We start from the raw sequence: 14,069 nt of genomic DNA on the forward strand, positions 1-14,069 counted from the left end.
GGTAGACAATATAGTTTAAGTGGGCTTGGTGTGGAGAAGCACAAACTCAGAGTCGAAAAAGAAACAACATCGTTGGGAGTTTTCTTTAATAATAAGCATCGATTTCTAGCCAAATTAACCCTTTTTGCAACATTCATTCATGTTCTAATGTATACTTTGCAGTGGGTATGCAGTTCTATGATGATAGTTAATAGCTCACTGTTCTATATTAAGGTTTTAAGTTTTAAATTGCAAGTAACAAAAGTATGTCTCTTTTAAAAGCAGTAACCTGCTGAACTGTTTACATTATTCACACTCTGTAATCTACATGGTACACGTTCTTTGCAGCAGGCATATTAACCCTCTGCACTATCTTCACATAAGTCAAAACCGAAGGAAATGAATGCTGCAGCAGGTGCTTTAAAAACATAATAGACTTGCAGACACACACCCAAAGGAAGCCAGCACCCGGTGCAGTGGCACCTGTCGTACCGCCCTAGAGCTGGCCCTGTTGGCATCCATAACGTTTTTTCCTCATAAGGTATCCATGCCCAAGTTGCGTCCTCTTTTTCCAACATCCTGGGAATTCTCAGGGTACCCAGGATTTGTGGATTCCCTTGGAGGGGTCTGAGTAAATAGGCAAAATATAGCTATGATTTGAGGTTTTTGGGAAAAATAGGAAATACGTACTCTTCAAAAAGTATGTTTTTATTCATAAAATGGCATCCACAACGTTTTTTTTGCTAAACTCACCTTTTTTCCGGCTTTTATGAACATACAGAGCTAAGTTAAAAGAGCTATTTTTTCCCCAGTTTTGGCATTTTCTTTTTTTTTCTCCATTTTTTTCACAGTTCACCTTTTATTTTATCATGAATGCAACAAAATAAAAGCATAAGTTATGAAACAGTCACAATGTTTAGCCTTTGAGAAGTCCTGTTAAAAAATAAAACAAAAACCACAATGGACGACTCTTCCCCCCCCCCCCCCCCCCCCCCCCCCTTTATATCCAACTCAAAGGACTTGCTAAAATAGCACAAAATCACACTTTCCATCAGAAGAGGCAGTGCTCTTCTGTTAAAACCTGTGAACAAATACCACAGTGCATCTCAGAACTGAGCCACTGAACTACTGGGGACCCCAATAGTCTAAAAAGTGGGCCAGATCCTTTAACAGAAGATTGTTGCTTTCTAGGTTGATCTGAGCATGTAATCCTCTCCCCACCCCACCCCCGGAAAGACAAGCAGGTATGAATTTGAGTGAGCCAACCCCGTGATGTGCAGCCTGCCATTGGACGATAAGGAGCATCAGTGCACAGAAGCTGCACATGAAAGATCTAGAACTACCAGTCCCACCTCTTTACTCCCAAATACTGCATGGCCTGGCTCTTTAATCAATGACTTTTGGGATTCACTATTTACACAGGAGGGAAATGCTGGATTGGATCAAATTCTAGCCACACGGTTCCGGGGCCTTGATGTTTATCAGGCACAGAACATCAGTTGAGAGTCCTACAAAAACCTCTCCCCTCCCCTGAACGGCTAATAGCGGAATTAAAATAAGGTTTGCCATATGTGAAAAACACACAGCTAAATGTTGAGTGACGTGTCAAGAACTAGATATTTTCTTCAGCCTGGAATCCTGTAGACGATGAAACAAAACATTCCCTCTTTCACATGATTTAACGCATCCTGTAGTCCGTCGAACAGGACACATCACAGAGCTGTCCTTTGAAATCCAGGTCAACTGTGAAATCCAAGTCCCGGTTGTTCTTGGCGTTTGGTTTGATGCTGATGGTGCCAAAGATCTCCTCGGCGGTTTTAACTCTCAGGTAGTCCTCCATGTAGAATACTGTCTGCTTCCAGTGGGTGTATGGGGATTCTGGACTAGTGGAGAAGCCGGTCCGCTTGTGGCAGCGCATGAACTCTATATTGAAGTAGGCGACCAGTGCATGGATGTAGTCATTCTGCTTCACTTGCAGACAGAAGGGGGAGATGAAGGTCAGTTTGTTCACCTTCACAGTATAGATGTCAACTTCCTTAATTAAACAAGCATTTGTAACCAGCTGCTTTGGGTCCACTACATCCACCAAGGGTTCCTTAATGGCCACGTCCTTGATGCACCCCATGTCAAACCCGTACACATTCTTCCACCAGTGAATCTTGTAGTCCTTGTACTATCGGTCTTCAATGGAGGTGACGTACAGGGTTGCCGATACGGGAAGATCAGCCTGCCAGGAGTGCTCCACTTGTCCCTGGCGTAAATGACGGTGTTTAACATGGATTTGTAAAACAGGCAGTAGCCCATCCACTCACTGATGATTATATCCACCTTCTCCACAGGCAGTTCAACCTCTTCCACTTTCCCCTTTATTATCCTGACCACACGATCCAGCTTGTTTTTCAATGAGTAAACCATTTTTCCCTATTTTTTTGCTTTCAACCTACTTCCAGTTTGTGGTCGAAACCGCTGTGAAACAGAGGGGTGATATTGAAGAGCTATAGATTTCTGGAAAGTAGACACAATTCCAAATTCAGCAAGGGGTCATTTGTGTATATCCCTCAAGGGTTTCCAAAATAAACTAACTGTTGAAATAAACAAATATTGAAAATTAGTAGGAAAAAACTTCTATTTGTGACGTTTTCATTTGTTACTTCTTGTCACGATGGCCAATTTACAAAAGCAATATACCATTACATCCGGTAGACGCTTCTGGTTGTGGGGATATATAGAGTCTGTGGGTTTTCTAAGATCCTGAGGTTCCCAGAGCCAATAACTGAGCTACACCCTAAAATTAATTTTCATTGTTTTCTTGGGTAGAGAGAAATTCATATGGTAAAATATAAAGAGTGAAAAATTGGTATCAAGAAAACCTACGTATTTCCCAAATGGACACTAGATATAGAGTTAAGGAGCAGTGGTTATTTGCACATCTCTGAATTTGTGAGTACCAATACAAGCATGTGATATAGAGGGCATTTCTCAAAATGTATTCTTTCTTACGCACTAGCTTACATTTGGAAGGCACAAAGGCAGAGAAATGCATTTGGAAATAACACTTGTTCTACTATTCTGTGCTTCCCTAAGTCACCCGATAAAAATGGTACCAAACCTATCTTGTCTGGGTGGGCCTAGTGCCCGCGAAAAGATAGGGCCCCAAACGCAACATCGTCACATCACATTTTTCTACAGAAAATTGATTTTTATTTTTTGCAATGAGGGTATTTGTAGATTTTGGGCAATAGCTCTGACCAAACCTAGGGAAACCTAGCAAACCTGCAGAACGTAGAAAACTAGAAACTCAGGAAATCTAGGATGGGTTGACTCATGTGACTTTCAAAAAGTGTTAATACCCAGAAGCCCTTGCAAACCTCAAACTTTGACTTAAAAACACATTTCTTCACATTACTATAATGGGAAGTTCTAGAAGCTGCATAGAGCAGCACATTTCATACAACCTACCATTCCCCCAAGTCTCCCTATAAAAATGGTACCACACTTGTATGGGCAGGGCTAGTGACAGCTACAGGAAAAGAGCAACAAGGAAGGTGGGCCCATCACTATGTGCACTCCAAAATGACCCTTTTTTTGCAGTGTGGCTAGCTATGGATTTTGGGCATTAGCTCAGCTGGCAGATAGAGAAACATAGCAAAACTGCACATTTTTGTAAGCTAGACAACCCGGGGTAATCCAGGGTAGGGTAACTTGAATGGTTTTCACCAGGGTTTCTTACTCAGAAGCCCGTGCAAACCTTACACTTTGACTTCAAGAAACAATTTCCCCACAATTCTGTGATGGAAAGTTCTGAAATCTGTAGAGAACAACACATTACCTACTATACCCCCAAGTCTCCTGAATAAAATAGTACCTCACTTGTGTGGCTGGGCCTAGTGCCCGCGACAGAAACATATCAAACCAAAGTCAATGAGTGTCCCTTTGCGAGGACTCCCATTGACCTTAGTGTGGTCCGTTCTTGTCACAGGCACTTGGCCCAGTGGGGAAGCATTTTTATCAGTGCAAGTGGGGAGTGCTGAGTGGTATGAATTTTGTGATTTCCTTCTAATTCTGAAAGAATACGTCACAGAAATGCACAGAAAAAGTGAAATTTTATGCAAATTTTTAGATTTGCATGGTATTGTGTGTAAGAAAACTGTGGGTTCCGGGAGAGGCACACAACCCTTACTCCCTTGGTGTCTAGTATTCAGAATTTCTTGGGTTTGGCAGGTTTCCCTGGGTGGCCGCCGAGCCCAGGCCCGAAACACTGCAGCGACCCCTTTTGTTGATGTTGCCACATTGCGTCTTGAACCCTGGCATTTTGCGGGCGCTAGTGTTCCCTGAAGTGCCATTAATATCAGGAGACATGTGGGAACTCTTGTTGGCAGAAAGTTTACTGCTCCCTAGGTTTCAGTACTTTGAGTCACAGAAATATGAGGAAAATGTGTGTTTTTAACTTATGTTTGAGAATTGAAAGGGTTTCTAAGTAAGAAAACCTTGTGAGATCCACGCAAGACATACTTTCCTGGAGTCCCCTGGTGTCTAGTTTATGAAAACGTCTGGGTTTGGTAGATTTACCCTAGATAAAATGTACACTCTTGCAGGTGTCTGAATGTGTGGATTGGTGTTTGACGGATGATGTGTGTGTGTAGTAATTTGCTGCTGATCACTACAGAACACTGTCTGCCAGACACCAGCCACAGACACTGCCAGCTAAACCCTACTAAGGCAACACCATGAAGGCCGCACCATCTTAATTTCTAAAACACTCCCACAATGAACAGATTACACACAAAAAAGCACAGACATGAAAAAAATAAAACATCCAACTTAAAGGAGCATATTTTTTCCAAATAAAAAGAACCCACATGTAAAATACCAACTATGACAAAACAGATGTAACTAAGCTCATGAAACTACTGCCAACCCAGTAGTAGAACAGAAAAAAATAGTAATGAAGACCACAGTCAGTTCCCTTTTACAGTCATGGTTGCTCCCAATGCTTGAGTTGTGTATAGTACAATTTAAAAAATGTTGGCACACATAGGCCAGAATTAGAAGTACTAGGCTACCTTTTACAGACTGCTGAAACGGTACAAAGTCATCTTAGATTCTGGAGAACGATCTTTGAAAACAACATAAGCATTGATGGATGCTAAATGAAATAGATGACTAGTCAACTTCTTCTACCAGATATAGGCGTTTGAGCAGCCTTATAGGCTGCAACCTTTGCTCTACTTTATCTACACCTCCCATGTGCTTGTTGTAGTCTATATAGCACACTTGTTTGCGCACTTCTGCAACCTGACCCCAAATAGTCACAGACGCAATACTTTCATCATGAATAGTTGTCCACATGTAACCGTCTCTTCTGTCTGAAAATTTCACAGCAAGAAGTTCATTACTATGCAAAGAAGTGCTCTGTCCCCTTTCAAGTTTTTACACACAAGCTCTGTAGGGTACACTTTACGGATAGAGCGGATTGTGCCACATGCTACATTGCCCACTGAACATTTCTTTAAATACTTGCAGACCTGTGTAGAAATTGTCCACTTATTCATGGCGATCCTTGTGAAAAAGTGATCTGGCAATTCCCACACTATTTTCTCACTGACTCCAAAATTGGAAGGACAACCAGCAAAGTTAATTGAAGATCTCTACTAATGTACACCCTGAAATTATATGTATATCCAGTTGGTCTTTCACACCGCATATGCAGCTTAATAACTTGCTCTCTTGCTTGGAGTGTATTGTCTGAAAACCAAATGCCCCTTGAACAAGACCAGATACTCATCCACAGACATATCTTTCCCTGGAACATAGATCTTTGAGAAATGATTTAGTAAATGGTCAAGTACAGACCAAATCTTGAAGAGACGGTCACAATCAGGGTTATCTCGTGACAATGCTGTTGTATTTGCCACAGTTTTCATAATCTGTTGCAGAAGCAAATACTGATCTTGACTCTTAGTTGCAGGAAATATAGCAGTTTCCATCAGGGGACTAGTAGACCAATATAAAGACAGTGATGGCTTTATCTGTCCCATCAGGAAAGCTAAATATCGGACCTCCTTAAGCTCATGGAAATTTGTGAGAGTCCACATGGTTACCTCTTGAGTGGGTCTTAAATGTGGCACTGTTGTCCCTCAAAAACTATTCTGCAAACAAGTTAGTCTGCTCAACAATATTATCTTATGCCGGCGGCCTCAGTACTGTGTGGGCCTTCCCGGTGGTCCTGGAGCTGTCAGTCTTCTGGGGGGGCCGTGAACAGGGAGAGACAGCACTGGCAGCTCATCTGCCCCCTCCCTTGCTCTTCTCCTTGGAGCAGTGACCGGTGGAATGTCACAGGGGAGCGGAATTGGCGCCCTACATTGCTGAGGTGGTAGGTAGCGTCTTTGGCCATAAGCACTCGCCCTGACAATGCTGCGTCTCCGTGCTTCGCAGCCGCCCAACTGCTTCTGTGAGGATTCTGGAAGCATGGCTGATGGCAGGCACTAGCTGGATGTGTGTTTCCCTTTGCCCTGCTACCTTTGCCTGTTTTAGGAAGCTAATGCTGCTGCCTTAGTCATGGGTTGACCAGACCACGGATCAGCAGCATTAACCCGACGTCCTCCTTATTACGGAAAACTGGCTAACTCATGACTCCCTGCCCGATATTCTTGCAGCTCTCCCCTCCGACTATTACATACTGTCGGCCAACCGTCCTCCCGGGAAGCTGGGGGGCAGTGTCGCTGCCATAATCCACAAGGACCATAAATTTACCACCATGACCTCCTTGGTCCTTTCGGAGGTCGAGATTATAGTTGTCAAAATTGATACAGACACAGGGTCCTTAGTGCTAGTATTTATCTACCGACCCCCTCAGGCAATGCCCACCTTCCCTATCTCCCTAAGTGAGCAAATGGCCGCCCTAGTCGTAAATCATGCCAAGGTCCTACTCGTCAGAGATCTGAACTATTGGTTTAACGATGCCTCGGGCGGGCCCCATACTATAGACCTCTCTGAGCTCCTCTCCAACTTGAATCTATCCCAGCACTTATACACTCCCACTCATGAAAAGGGACACCTTTTGGATCAAATATGTTCCCACAACCTCTCCCTTTCGACAATCCTATAACCACCACTTGCATCTGGTCAGATCATCACTTAATACAGTTTTCGATCATCATTAGCGGCCAGTCAAAGGCCACCACCTCGGCGGGTGACATGATAAGGAATCAGGAATCAGGATTTCATTAACACCTTGGCCAGCTCATTACCCACCTTCAGCCATGACGTCAATTCTATGGAAGAAAAGCTCTCTGAATGGCTAGTGTCGGCATGAAATGTACATATCCCACTTACAAAATTCTCCCGCGCCCGCCACTCAGAGGCTCACAAATGGTTTTCCACTGACCTCCAAAAACAAAAACTTGAGTTACGCCAATTAGAGAGGAAATGGAGACTCAGATACTCCATTGAAGACAAAGAGCAATATATGATAGCTCGCAGAGAGTATAAAAAAGCCATATTGGATACTAAAGCGGCTTACTTCTCTGCGAGAATACTAAATGCTCACAATAAATCTAAGGAAATATTCAAGGTAGTGAATGATCTATGTAATGACGATAGAACATCTGCTCAGGCACCCACCCAAGAGCTCTGCAACTCTCTGAATGACTTCTTTCCGGACATAATCGCTACTATTAAAGCCAGCATACCCAATAGTGTCAGCTCGGAACCTCTGGAAGACTTGTCCTTCTCCAGCAACCTCTCCACATTAGACCTCTTCCCAACTATCTGCCCCAGTATACTAGCTGACCTAATGACCCGTGTCAAATATGGATCACCCAATGACTGCTGTCCACCTCATGTCTTAAAAGACATTTTTTCCGTCATGCCTCACAGTGTACTCCCTCTTCTCAATGAATCACTTGCTCAGTGCAAGGTCCCTTGCACCTTCCAAAATGCAACGTTTGTTCCCCTCATTAAAAAACCATGGACCGATCCCGCAAATCCCTCTAACTACCGCCCTATATCTCTCCTCCCCTTTGAGGCAAAAATACTGGAAGCCTATGTGGCTGGGTGTCTTTCTAACTTCATTGAATTATCAGATTATTTGGAGCCTAATCAAGCCGGCTTTCGACCTGCGCACTCAACTGAGGCTGTGATTTTGGCAGTCCTGGACACTATCAGAGCAAACACAGACAGGGGTATCCATCAGGCTCTGGTGGTCCTGGATTTGTCGGTCGCGATCAACAAGGTCGACCATAACATCTTGCTGAGCCGTGTCGAACAGGCCGGCCTGCGGGGACCTGCACTAAGTTGGGTTAAATCCTTTCCCGCCGACCGCACTCAAGCAGTAAGGCTCGGCAATTTCACTGCCCCCAAGCTCACCTCCACTTGCGGGGTCCCGCAAGGCTCCTCTCTGTCCCCGCTATTGTTCAACCTTTACCTCAGGCCCCTGATACACTCTTTAAAATACAGAAAGGTCACCATTTTGAACTATGCCGACAATCGGCAGCTGATATTTCCACTGGACTCCCCGGACTCTGCTCCTGAGTTTCAGGCCACCATGCTTCACATCCAGCGTTGGATGGATTTGAACCACCTGAAACTCAACCCAGGCAAGACAGAATTGGTGCTACCTAGGAAAAGCGAGTCCAGTTGGTGCCCGCACTATTGGCCGATAGAACTTGGGCCTCCTCCCACTCCCTCTCCCTCGGTGAAAAGTCTTGAGATCATCATCAATGCAGATCATTCACTTAGAGGACAGGTGGGAGCGTTGATCTCCTCTAGCTTCTATCAACTGTGTAAAATAAAGAAAATCGCCCATTTGCTGACCCACTCCGCTCGCATACAGGTGGTGATAGCTCTGGTACTCTCACGGCTTGATTTTTCGAACTCTATCTACCTAGGTCTACCAGCTGTGCTAATAAGACGCCTGCAAATTGTTCAAAATCAAGCAGCTAGACTTATCCATAAAAAATCTAAATGGCTCTCTGTCAGACCCCTGCTGTCGAATCTCCATTGGCTACCAATAGCCCAGTGGGTTGCCTTCAAGACTGGATGCCTGGCCTTTAAGGCCCTACGCAGCAAAGCCCCAGATTCATCAATAGCATGATCTTAAAGCATGCTCCCGTACGAAGTCTCCGATCGGCCCACCTCCACTTGCTCACCATCCCTTCCTTCAAAAGGAAGCGGCAAGGAGGTTGCCGTTTCTCCTACCTTGCCCCTAAATTTTGGAACTCCCTACCCCTGACACTCAGGAGCTGTGATAATCTCCTGGGCTTTAGGAAAGCTTTGAAGACCTGGCTGTTTGAGCAAGCATATGCATAGTCACCCTGCTGCGACATTCTTTACGATTAGTGCCATGAAACCTACGGGTGACTGTGCGCTTTAGAAGTTGTTATTAAGATAACATAACATTGGTTCTCCCTACCCCCATGTGGCTCTGAACCTGCCTGCTGCTTTGCTTAGGGCCTTAGCTGCTGTAATCCCTTGGTTGGAGAGACTTTTATCTTGGGCCTGGAGCACCACTCACGGTTAGGGGGGTGGGGACTGTGCCAGGCTCCAGGGCCCATTGCCCTTCTCTCTGTAACAGCTTATTGGACCCTGTGGACAGATCTGAGGTTGGAGGCCCTCTGGGTCTATTTTCTATGCCTGCTTTCTCCTCATGAGTGTGGGGGAGATCCTTCTGGAGTTAGAGGAGGAGAGTGACTGAGGACCTGGGGGGTGGCCTTATGCTTCACTGCTTACACGCACCTGATCCTGAGGCAGCATACAAGCGGTCACAGGCAATCTCTAGATACCTCCTATCGGGGTGCTGATGTTGGAAATATTCTGGGTTTGAGAAGGATGGGGCCCCTTTCATCCACCCCCGGGTGAGTTGTGGTACTCGTGCCATTTCAGTGACCTCTGTCTGAGGTATGTGCCTTGAATGACCTTCAGCTGGGGCTCTGCTGTCGTAGTGGATACCATACCTCACTTTGACACTGCTTTTCCCTCAGACCAGACCGTTGTCCTTGCCTGCAACTCTGTAAGTGTTGCTATGTATTGCAGGGTGCCTAAACCTATACTACTTGCCTTGCTTGCAACCATGGCCCTCAGCAAGAGCGCAAAGGACACGCCCGCCAGGGACAATCCTGTCACCTCCCTCTGGAATATAACGCCCTTACCTGATACGGATGTTAATGCATCTCTAATCTCCGGCGATTCTGGGGGAGAACGAAGTGTGCGCCCATCACGCAGGCCTTTTGCTCTCTTAAAACAGACTTCAAGTCTTGCCTCAGGATGTCCAACATAAGGTCTCTGATGTAGAGGAGCATGTGCATGACCTGGAACGCATGAGTGATGCTTGCTCTCAGGACCACAATATCCTTTGGCGGAGGGTGGCAGCAATAGAGGACTAGCAGATTGAGCTCCAACTGAAGCAGGAGGATCTTGAAAGCAGAGGCCGCCTAAATAGCATCAACATTCGGGGTGTTCCAAGCGGACTGAGGGAGATGACATTGTGGCACCCTTTGCGGAGCTCCTTTATACAATTCACAGAGACGACTATGCCTCTCTGCTAGCGCTGGAACGAGCACACCGTGTCGCTTTTCCTTGTGGGGGGTGGGAGGGGTAGAGGTTTTACTGGACATCCTGACCTGAGTAAACTTCTTTGTAGAGAAGGAGGCCATCTTGAAGCATCGTGGGTCAAGACGGATCTTTCGTGGCACACTCTACAGTTCCAGGATCTCTCTCCCACTACCCTCCGTCGACGTAGGGATTTCCGGCCAGTCACAAATTGTGGGAGTGCCACATCTGCTAGCAGTGGGGTCATTCATTTGCCAACATTTTCACCTTGGAAGAGACGTATTCTCCGCTCCCTGCCTGACTCTTAACAGCTTATTGGCCTCCCTGCAGATCCTCACAAAACTGTTACATCACCCCGCCGGAGACTGATAAACATTGTAAAGCAGCAGCCTTACAGGAAGTTAAGAGACATTTTTCAACACCTCCAAGACATGGATTAAAGATTGTCTTCTGCCCCTCTGCCATGGGCTCCCTGTGACTCAGCTGGGAGTGCTGTTCTGTTTCCCTAGGAGTTCTGCCTTACATCCCCCACCTGCCTCTTTCGCTAACTTCGGACCTCTTAGTCCTTTAAGTATGGGCTAAACATGGGTGGGCTCCACTCCGACTGTTGCATCCTGGACGCTTATTTGAATATTGTGCCTCCTTCTCATTACATTCCCTTGTGTATCTTCATTGTTGTCATTGGGATTTGTTGGGTTTATGAACATTTGTCTTATCTCTCTGAACCGGTCTTCCCTTTCTTGCTTTGAGTACTGGTGGCTGCAGGGGTAAGGGGCCTCTCTATCTATGGACTCCCCCCGCCTTGATTCACACCTTTGGGGAGTGATTTCTTCATGGTGTCTGTCGTATTTGCTCACTGGACGCAACATGAATTGAATGGAGCTGTTGAGCCCTGTTGGCCTTTTGATACTTGTGTTTGTTTTGTAATTTTACTTTGCTTTAGGTCACATGCTCAGATTGTGGGAGGGTCTCCCCCAAAGTATCTGGGCTTATTTAACATGTCCATACACTGCACTAGTTCTCAGTCCTTCTTTGTTACCCAAATACTCCATATGGTTCCTTCCTTTGCACCCCGCTGGCTTGCAAACTTAGCCTGGTGGAGATGCCCTTCTAAATTGCGCTGTGTGTGGACCCACTTTATCATGCGCCAAACCAAACTTCTTTCCCTTAATGTAAAGGAATTGAATTCCCCTAATAAAAGACAACAGGTGTGGATGTACCTCCTTCTTCAGGATCCAGACGTTATTTTCCTCCAGGTGACTCACCTTCTGCAGGGAGATGCCCCTCGCATGTTTCACCCAAAATATCCCCACTACTTCATTGCACATACATCCACAAAGACAGTAGCATTGACTATTATGGGGTTTTGCGCTTAAATATTTACGATGTTGATGGTCGGTATGTGAAGGTGACCATTACATGCGGTTCCCATCTGCTCCCGCTTTTTAGGTCTCGTCTAGGCAGCGCGCATGCGCTGCTCTAGGAGAGAGCCTTTAGGAATCGGTCTTCCCTTTTCAAGCACTCGTGCTTAAAAAGGCATCCACCTTGCAATTAACGTGGCCGCGCCGCTGCTCACTCCTGCAAGGTGGATGCCTTTTCAAGCACGAGTGCTTGAAAAGGGAAGACCGCTTGTTCACAATGGGATGCATTTAAGGAGCCCACACAGCCTTGATCTCACCATCGCAGGTTTCCCCACAACAGTGGTTGCTCACTCACTGGCTGTCCCTGAGTCACATGCACTCTGCTATCACTAGACCAGGAGCCGTCCAGTGGGAAATGGCAATAGAGGCGGATGACGGCTCACACTACGGCCTCGATCTTTCTGCTAACACGCACTTCTTGTGACATAATGTCTTTCATCGCCCCTCTTGTTTTCACAGGCCGCTCTTTATTGACTTTAGGTTTGTTTTCATGGCTGCGTTGTCCAGCTTTTATCAAGCATTAGGGTTTTCTGTGCCCCTGCTGGTTTATTTTCGTCCAAGTCTGTGTGGGACCTAAATTTAGATTTGAATGGCAGTGTTAAATTCCCAAAGAGACCCTCACAGGTCCGTTTTATTGCCCTACTCGTTTGGGGTGTTTGCGCTGAATAAACAGGAAGCAAATACCACAAATCAGAATAAGCCACACTTAAGTTAGCCCCAGGGAAGAGTTGATTTAATTTGAAAATAGCTATCACTGCATAAAGCGTGAGCTCGTGTTACTTGCTTTATATTCTTGAGCTGCGATCTGTACCATTTAAGTGGAATTATTGTGGGGTGTTACAAAGGAATGAGAAACGTGTATGAAAACCGTTGCTGCATTTGAGCTTATGAGGCAGGCGCCACAAACCAACATACATGCAGCTCAAACAAAGCAACATAAAGCTAAATTATGTGTCACAAGCCGACACTTAAATAAGCAAGAATGGCTTAAAAGTAAGTAATGTGCTGCTCGTTGATTAAGAAATGAATATGTTTCACTGAAATAATAATGATTCTGCTGTGGAGACGTTTATAAATGTCCTGGAATTTCCAGTAACATACTCACACTCAAACTGCAGGTATTACGCAGGCGGTAATATTTCTCTGTAACAGTAATGCTGGGTGCAGTAACATGCACCTTGATATGGGGCCACTCGTGATCGGTCATGTGTCATTAATGATTTTGTTATACACCAGAAGTGGTTAAAGGACATTATAAATCAGAAGAAGAACAAGATTTGCAGTGGTAAAAGCAAATTGCTTGCACGTCCCAAAGAAGTCAATGCTACTACATAAAAGACACTAGCCTATGTTACGTTGCTGTCCTGAAATTATACGTTTGGGGCATCCAGGTGATTTTTTAAAGGTCCAATTTGGTTTCAGACCTTTCTTGAAACTTCATAAGTCCTGGTGGTTCCTAGGACTTCCTCGGATTTTCGCAACAAGCATGTGCAATGCAATAGGTCTTGCATTTACGCGAGTTTAAGCTATTGGCCTTGTAAAAGGCAATGCCTTTTATTTATGTGTTAAAAACCAAAACATAAAAAAAGGCATTGTCATTTACAATGGCAATAGCTCAAACTTGCGTAAATGTGAGACCTATTGCATTGCAAATGCTTGTTAATGTGTATCCCCCCAACGAGTCAATGGACCCGTTCCTTAGATCAATGCTACGAGATCTGCTAATGAATTTTATCAGTGACATAGTGATGGGTGGGGACTTCAATTTGGTATGGCATCCGCACCTAGAGTGTAACTTCATCTCCTTTTAGGGTACTGGGGCAATATCAGCTTCTTTAAAACTGGCTCTTACAGAACTGGGTTTGGTGAATGCATGGAGGTATAGCTACTCTGACACACATGATTATTCTTTCTACTCACATGTATGCTCATCCTACTCAAGAATAGACCATCGCTTTATTTCTCCCTCCCTACTCCAAGAGCTAGAATCCGTATCCATTTCAGACATTTCCATCTCTGATCAAGCTCATATCGAAATTGTGTGGGAATGGGAGATGGATCACGACAGGCGTAGCCGTGCCGGCGGCTTCCTCTGCACCTCCTCCGGGACCCGGTCGATAT

General features: G+C 45.2%; 1 protein-coding gene and 1 pseudogene across 2 annotated transcripts in view; one reads left to right on the plus strand and one right to left on the minus strand.

Moving 5' to 3' along the window:
- Positions 1–14,069, plus strand: part of PNPLA8 (patatin like domain 8, phospholipase A2) — a 295,777-nt gene that overhangs the window by 115,799 nt on the left and 165,909 nt on the right. The window lies entirely within an intron of this gene.
- Positions 1,497–2,394, minus strand: LOC147751344 (protein arginine N-methyltransferase 1 pseudogene; annotated as a pseudogene).

Source organism: Lissotriton vulgaris, chromosome 1_1 (assembly GCF_964263255.1).
Source record: "Lissotriton vulgaris chromosome 1_1, aLisVul1.2, whole genome shotgun sequence".
Taxonomy (NCBI): Eukaryota; Metazoa; Chordata; class Amphibia; order Caudata; family Salamandridae; genus Lissotriton; species Lissotriton vulgaris.